Genomic DNA, 8,555 nt, shown 5'->3' on the forward strand with positions numbered 1-8,555 from the left:
AGACAGAGAGAGAGAGAGAAAGAGAGAGACAGAGACAGAGAGAGATAGAGAGAGTATGTATGTGTGTTGAAGATAATTGTGCGCATCTCCAAAATTCACAAGACCATTTACACACACACACACACACACACACACACACACACACACACACACACACACACACACACACACACACACACACACAAACACACACACACACAGTCACACACACACAAAAGCATGTAAACACCTCCCTCTACTGACAGTGAAGTGTAAATGCAGCTGCTGTTGAAATATTCGCCATAGTGACATCAGAGCAGTGACCTGACAGGCTGAGCCCTCTGTGACATCACACTTATTTGCATAAAATCTGCATATATCTGAATCAAGGGTCATTCACTCACACACACACACACACACACACCACACACACACACACAGATTGTGAACAGGTTTGTGTTCATGCTGATGGTCGGCAGGACATTTATTTGTGTGAATGCAGTTAAACAATGAATAAATGAGTGAATGAGTGAATGAATGAACTTTAGCTGATGATGATGAAGATGATGATGATGATGATGATGGAGATTTAAATGACGACGAAGGCCAGGTTTGAGCTTACCAGAGTTGAGGTTGCGTAATAGGGGGCGTGGCTACTGGGTAATAACACAGGCTGTAATAACACACACACACACACACACACACACACACACACACACAACAGTAACAAAAACAAACACAGTATAGGTTAATATCTGAAGCAGGACACATGTAAATACAGAGAAACCGGTCCACACCGGGGCAGTTCTGAAGGCCTAGGGGGCAAACAGTCCACCCGGGGCAGTTCTGAAAGCCTAGGGGCAAAGAGTCCACACCGGGGCAGTTCTGAAAGCCTAGGGGCAAAAATTCCACCCGGGGAAGTTCTGAAAGCCTAGGGGCAAAGAGTCCACCCGGGGCAGCTCTGAAAGCCTAGGGGCAAAGAGTCCACCCGGGGAAGTTCTGAAAGCCTAGGGGCAAAGAGTCCACCCGGGGCAGTTCTGAAAGCCTAGGGGCAAAAATTCCACCCGGGGAAGTTCTGAAAGCCTAGGGGCAAAGAGTCCACCCGGGGCAGCTCTGAAAGCTCAGGGGCAAACAGTCCACCCGGGGAAGTTCTGAAAGCCTAGGGGCAAAGAGTCCACCCGGGGCAGTTCTGAAAGCCTAGGGGCAAAAAATTCCACCCGGGGAAGTTCTGAAAGCCTAGGGGCAAAGAGTCCACCCGGGGCAGCTCTGAAAGCTCAGGGGCAAACAGTCCACTCGGGGCAGTTCTGAAAGCCTAGGGGCAAAGAGTCCACCCGGGGCAGTTCTGAAAGCCTAGGGGCAAAGAGTCCACCCGGGGAAGTTCTGAAAGCCTAGGGGCAAAGAGTCCACACCGGGGCAGTTCTGAAAGCCTAGGGGCAAAAATTCCACCCGGGGAAGTTCTGAAAGCCTAGGGGCAAAAATTCCACCCGGGGCAGTTCTGAAAGCCTAGGGGCAAAAATTCCACCCGGGGCAGTTCTGAAAGCCTAGGGGCAAAAATTCCACCCGGGGCAGTTCTGAAAGCCTAGGGGCAAAGAGTCCCACCCGGGGAAGTTCTGAAAGCCTAGGGGCAAAAATTCCACCCGGGGCAGTTCTGAAAGCCTAGGGGGCAAAGAGTCCACCCGGGGAAGTTCTGAAAGCCTAGGGGCAAAGAGTCCACCCGGGGAAGTTCTGAAAGCCTAGGGGCAAAGAGTCCACCCGGGGCAGTTCTGAAAGCCTAGGGGCAAAGAGTCCACCCGGGGAAGTTCTGAAAGCCTAGGGGCAAAGAGTCCACCCGGGGCAGTTCTGAAAGCCTAGGGGGCAAAGAGTCCACCCGGGGAAGTTCTGAAAGCCTAGGGGCAAAGAGTCCACACCGGGGCAGTTCTGAAAGCCTAGGGGCAAAAAATTCCACCCGGGGCAGTTCTGAAAGCCTAGGGGCAAAGAGTCCACACCGGGGCAGTTCTGAAAGCCTAGGGGCAAAAATTCCACCCGGGGCAGTTCTGAAAGCCTAGGGGCAAAGAGTCCACCCGGGGAAGTTCTGAAAGCCTAGGGGCAAAGAGTCCACCCGGGGCAGTTCTGAAAGCCTAGGGGCAAAGAGTCCCACCCGGGGCAGTTCTGAAAGCCTAGGGGCAAAGAGTCCACCCGGGGCAGTTCTGAAAGCCTAGGGGCAAAGAGTCCACCCGGGGAAGTTCTGAAAGCCTAGGGGGCAAAGAGTCCACACCGGGGCAGTTCTGAAAGCCTAGGGGCAAAAATTCCACCCGGGGAAGTTCTGAAAGCCTAGGGGCAAAGAGTCCACCCGGGGAAGTTCTGAAAGCCTAGGGGCAAAAATTCCACCCAGGGAAGTTCTGAAAGCCTAGGGGCAAAGAGTCCACCCGGGGCAGCTCTGAAAGCTCAGGGGCAAACAGTCCCACCCGGGGAAGTTCTGAAAGCCTAGGGGCAAAGAGTCCACCCGGGGCAGCTCTGAAAGCCTAGGGGCAAAGAGCCCACCCGGGGCAGTTCTGAAAGCCTAGGGGCAAAGAGTCCACCCGGGGAAGTTCTGAAAGCCTAGGGGCAAAGAGTCCACACCGGGGCAGTTCTGAAAGCCTAGGGGCAAAAATTCCACCCGGGGAAGTTCTGAAAGCCTAGGGGCAAAGAGTCCACCCGGGGAAGTTCTGAAAGCCTAGGGGCAAAAATTCCACCCAGGGAAGTTCTGAAAGCCTAGGGGCAAAGAGTCCACCTGGGGCAGCTCTGAAAGCTCAGGGGCAAACAGTCCACCCGGGGAAGTTCTGAAAGCCTAGGGGCAAAGAGTCCACCCGGGGCAGCTCTGAAAGCCTAGGGGCAAAGAGTCCACCTGGGGCAGTTCTGAAAGCCTAGGGGCAAAAATTCCACCCGGGGAAGTTCTGAAAGCCTAGGGGCAAAGAGTCCCACCCGGGGGCAGCTCTGAAAGCCTAGGGGCAAAGAGTCCACCCGGGGCAGTTCTGAAAGCCTAGGGGCAAAGAGTCCACCCGGGGGCAGTTCTGAAAGCCTAGGGGCAAAGAGTCCACCCGGGGAAGTTCTGAAAGCCTAGGGGCAAAAAGTCCACCCGGGGAAGTTCTGAAGGCCCAGGGGCAAACAGTGCAATATTTGCAATATTTATAATTTAAATTTTTTTTTCTCAATTTTAGTTTTAAATGAAACTTAGTAATAAATAAGGCCTCAAATGTTTAAACCTTTACAAAGTCCTGACTAACATTAAGAGCCATTTTTAATTAATTCACTAAAACTAGACTAAATCTATCAATAAACAAATGACTAGAATGAGACTAAAACTAATTCACATTTTGGTCAAAAGGCCAAGAGTAAAACCGTGGGTGACGTGGCCTCAGGGTCGGTCCAGCACTGAACCTCTCTCAGCAGGAGCTAGTTCTGGAGGCGTGGCTTAATGACATGATTAACAGCCAATCATTGGCTTGATCCCGGCCTGGGAGCCGTAGCGGATTTCAAAGCCAACCTCCTGAGGATGTGGTCAGGGAGCAGCTCAACGCTCTGGAGCGCAATTCCAGTCACAACCACATGGGGGGTGATGTTACGTTACTCTCAAAGTGGACGTCTGGTTCCATTCATCACAACAGCAAGCTCCCTCACAACCAATCCGCACTCAGGATTCAGTTTAAATCAGCCAATAAGAGTACAGGAAAATATCACACAACGAGAGAGAGAGAGAGAGAGAGAGAGAGAGAGAGAGAGAGAGCGAGAGAGGGAGGGAGGGGGAGAGAGAGGAAGAAGAGAGAGAGAGAAAGAGAGAGAGAGGGAGGTTTTCATACCTTTGCAGGTGATATGTGTGTGTGAGGAGCATAACCATGAACACCGTCCATTGGGGGTGTGGCTTGCGTCACTTGAGGTGCAAAAGTTCTCCACTCTTTCCAGCGGTTAAGTGGGCGGGGGCTGTGTTCCAGGGGCGGAGTCTCTTCATCCTGATAACGATATTTCTACAGAGAGAGAGAGAAACAGACTATATTAACCCTTTAATCTCCAACTCCCCCCTCTACTGACACTCACTGGCCACTTTATCAGAAACACCCCCCCTCTACTGACACTCACTGGCCACTTTATCAGAAACACCCCCCCTCTACTGACACTCACTGGCCACTTTATCAGAAACACCCCCCCCTCTACTGACACTCACTGGCCACTTTATCAGAAACACCCCCCCCTCTACTGACACTCACTGGCCACTTTATCAGAAACACCCCCCCTCTACTGACACTCACTGGCCACTTTATCAGAAACACCCCCCTTCTACTGACACTCACTGGCCACTTTATCAGAAACACCCCCCCTCTACTGACACTCACTGGCCACTTTATCAGAAACACCCCCCCTCTACTGACACTCACTGGCCACTTTATCAGAAACACCCCCCCTCTACTGACACTCACTGGCCACTTTATCAGAAACACCCCCCTTCTACTGACACTCACTGGCCACTTTATCAGAAACACCCCCCCTCTACTGACACTCACTGGCCACTTTATCAGAAACACCCCCCTTCTACTGACACTCACTGGCCACTTTATCAGAAACACCCCCCCTCTACTGACACTCACTGGCCACTTTATCAGAAACACCCCCCCTCTACTGACACTCACTGGCCACTTTATCAGAAACACCCCCCCTCTACTGACACTCACTGGCCACTTTATCAGAAACACCCCCCCCCTCTACTGACACTCACTGGCCACTTTATCAGAAACACCCCCCCCCCCTACTGACACACACTGGCCACTTTATCAGAAACACCCTCCCTCTACTGACTCTCACTGGCCACTTTATCAGAAACACCCCCCCTCTACTGACGCTCACTGGCCACTTTATCAGAAACACCCCCCTCTACTGACACTCACTTGCCACTTTATCAGAAACACCCCCCTCTACTGTCACTCACTGGCCACTTTATCAGAAACACCCCCCTCTTCTGACGCTCACTGGCCACTTTATCAGAAACACCCCCCCTCTACTGACGCTCACTGGCCACTTTATCAGAAACACCCCCCCTCTACTGACGCTCACTGGCCACTTTATCAGAAACACCCCCCTCTACTGACACTCACTGGCCACTTTATCAGAAACACCCCCCCTCTACTGACACTCACTGGCCACTTTATCAGAAACACCCTCCCTCTACTGACTCTCACTGGCCACTTTATCAGAAACACCCCCCCTCTACTGACGCTCACTGGCCACTTTATCAGAAACACCCCCCTCTACTGACACTCACTGGCCACTTTATCAGAAACACCCCCCCTCTACTGACACTCACTGGCCACTTTATCAGAAACACCCCCCTCTACTGACGCTCACTGGCCACTTTATCAGAAACACCCCCCCTCTACTGACACTCACTGGCCACTTTATCAGAAACACCCCCCCTCTACTGACACTCACTGGCCACTTTATCAGAAACACCCCCCTCTACTGACACTCACTGGCCACTTTATCAGAAACACCCCCCTCTACTGACACTCACTGGCCACTTTATCAGAAACACCCTCCCTCTACTGACTCTCACTGGCCACTTTATCAGAAACACCCTCCCTCTACTGACTCTCACTGGCCACTTTATCAGAAACACCCCCCCTCTACTGACGCTCACTGGCCACTTTATCAGAAACACCCCCCTCTACTGACACTCACTGGCCACTTTATCAGAAACACCCCCCCTCTACTGACACTCACTGGCCACTTTATCAGAAACACCCTCCCTCTTCTGACGCTCACTGGCCACTTTATCAGAAACACCCCCCCCTCTACTGACTCTCACTGGCCACTTTATCAGAAACACCCCCCCTCTACTGACGCTCACTGGCCACTTTATCAGAAACACCCCCCTCTACTGACACTCACTGGCCACTTTATCAGAAACACCCCCCCTCTACTGACACTCACTGGCCACTTTATCAGAAACACCCTCCCTCTACTGACTCTCACTGGCCACTTTATCAGAAACACCCCCCCTCTACTGACGCTCACTGGCCACTTTATCAGAAACACCCCCCTCTACTGACACTCACTGGCCACTTTATCAGAAACACCCCCTCTACTGATACTCACTGGCCACTTTATCAGAAACACCCCCCTCTACTGACACTCACTGGCCACTTTATCAGAAACACCCCCCCTCTACTGTCACTCACTGGCCACTTTATCAGAAACACCCCCCCTCTACTGACACTCACTGGCCACTTTATCAGAAACACCCCCCTCTACTGACACTCACTGGCCACTTTATCAGAAACACCCCCCTCTACTGACACTCACTGGCCACTTTATCAGAAACACCCCCTCTACTGATACTCACTGGCCACTTTATCAGAAACACCCCCCTCTACTGACACTCACTGGCCACTTTATCAGAAACACCCCCTCTACTGTCACTCACTGGCCACTTTATCAGAAACACCCCCCTCTACTGACACTCACTGGCCACTTTATCAGAAACACCCCCCTCTACTGTCACTCACTGGCCACTTTATCAGAAACACCCCCCCTCTACTGACACTCACTGGCCACTTTATCAGAAACACCCCCCTCTACTGATACTCACTGGCCACTTTATCAGAAACACCCCCCCTCTTCTGACGCTCACTGGCCACTTTATCAGAAACACCCCCCTCTACTGACACTCACTGGCCACTTTATCAGAAACACCCCCTCTACTGATACTCACTGGCCACTTTATCAGAAACACCCCCCTCTACTGACACTCACTGGCCACTTTATCAGAAACACCCCCCTCTACTGTCACTCACTGGCCACTTTATCAGAAACACCCCCCTCTTCTGACGCTCACTGGCCACTTTATCAGAAACACCCCCCTCTACTGACACTCACTGGCCACTTTATCAGAAACACCCCCCTCTTCTGACGCTCACTGGCCACTTTATCAGAAACACCCCCCTCTTCTGACGCTCACTGGCCACTTTATCAGAAACACCCCCCTCTACTGACACTCACTGGCCACTTTATCAGAAACACCCCCCCTCTACTGACACTCACTGGCCACTTTATCAGAAACACCCCCCCTCTACTGACACTCACTGGCCACTTTATCAGAAACACCCCCCCTCTACTGACGCTCACTGGCCACTTTATCAGAAACACCCCCCTCTACTGACACTCACTGGCCACTTTATCAGAAACACCCCCCCTCTACTGACACTCACTGGCCACTTTATCAGAAACACCCCCCCTCTACTGACACTCACTGGCCACTTTATCAGAAACACCCCCCTCTTCTGACGCTCACTGGCCACTTTATCAGAAACACCCCCCTCTACTGACACTCACTGGCCACTTTATCAGAAACACCCCCCTTCTACTGACACTCACTGGCCACTTTATCAGAAACACCCCCCTCTTCTGACGCTCACTGGCCACTTTATCAGAAACACCCCCCCTCTACTGACACTCACTGGCCACTTTATCAGAAACACCCCCCTCTTCTGACGCTCACTGGCCACTTTATCAGAAACACCCCCCCTCTACTGACACTCACTGGCCACTTTATCAGAAACACCCCCCCTCTACTGACACTCACTGGCCACTTTATCAGAAACACCCCCCTCTACTGACACTCACTGGCCACTTTATCAGAAACACCCCCCTCTACTGACACTCACTGGCCACTTTATCAGAAACACCCCCCCTTCTACTGACACTCACTGGCCACTTTATCAGAAACACCCCCCTCTTCTGACGCTCACTGGCCACTTTATCAGAAACACCCCCCCTCTACTGACACTCACTGGCCACTTTATCAGAAACACCCCCCTCTACTGACACTCACTGGCCACTTTATCAGAAACACCCCCCTTCTACTGACATTCACTGGCCACTTTATCAGAAACACCCCCCTCTTCTGACCCTCAATGGCCACTTTATCAGAAACACCCCCCCCCCCTCTACTGACACTCACTGGCCACTTTATCAGAAACACCCCCCCTCTACTGACGCTCACTGGCCACTTTATCAGAAACACCCCCCCTCTACTGACACTCACTGGCCACTTTATCAGAAACACCCCCCTCTACTGACACTCACTGGCCACTTTATCAGAAACACCCCCCTCTACTGACACTCACTGGCCACTTTATCAGAAACACCCCCCCTCTACTGACACTCACTGGCCACTTTATCAGAAACACCCCCCCTCTACTGACACTCACTGGCCACTTTATCAGAAACCCCCCCCCCTCTACTAACACTCACTGGCCACTTTATCAGAAACACCCCCCTCTACTGACACTCACTGGCCACTTTATCAGAAACATCCCCCCTCTACTGACACTCACTGGCCACTTTATCAGAAACACCCCCCTTCTACTGACACTCACTGGCCACTTTATCAGAAACACCCCCCTCTACTGACACTCACTGGCCACTTTATCAGAAACACCCCCCTCTACTGTCACTCACTGGCCACTTTATCAGAAACACCCCCCCTCTACTGACACACAATGGCCACTTTATCAGAAACACCCCCCTTCTACTGACACTCACTGGCCACTTTATCAGAAACACCCCCC

The 8,555-nt window shown here is 52.1% G+C and overlaps 1 long non-coding RNA gene across 1 annotated transcript in view; it reads right to left on the minus strand.

Annotated features, from left to right (window-relative positions):
• Window positions 1-600: 600 nt before the first annotated feature.
• The window catches only part of LOC136696858 (uncharacterized), a 27,181-nt gene continuing 19,226 nt past the window's right edge, over window positions 601-8,555 (minus strand). Inside the window, exons 2-3 of the long non-coding RNA XR_010802653.1 lie at window positions 3,795-3,959; window positions 601-652 (exon numbers count right to left, since the gene is read on the minus strand). This is a non-coding gene — a long non-coding RNA (uncharacterized lncRNA). The remainder of the gene's footprint in view (window positions 653-3,794; window positions 3,960-8,555) is intronic.

This window comes from Hoplias malabaricus, chromosome 5 (genome assembly GCF_029633855.1).
Source record: "Hoplias malabaricus isolate fHopMal1 chromosome 5, fHopMal1.hap1, whole genome shotgun sequence".
NCBI lineage: Eukaryota > Metazoa > Chordata > Actinopteri > Characiformes > Erythrinidae > Hoplias > Hoplias malabaricus.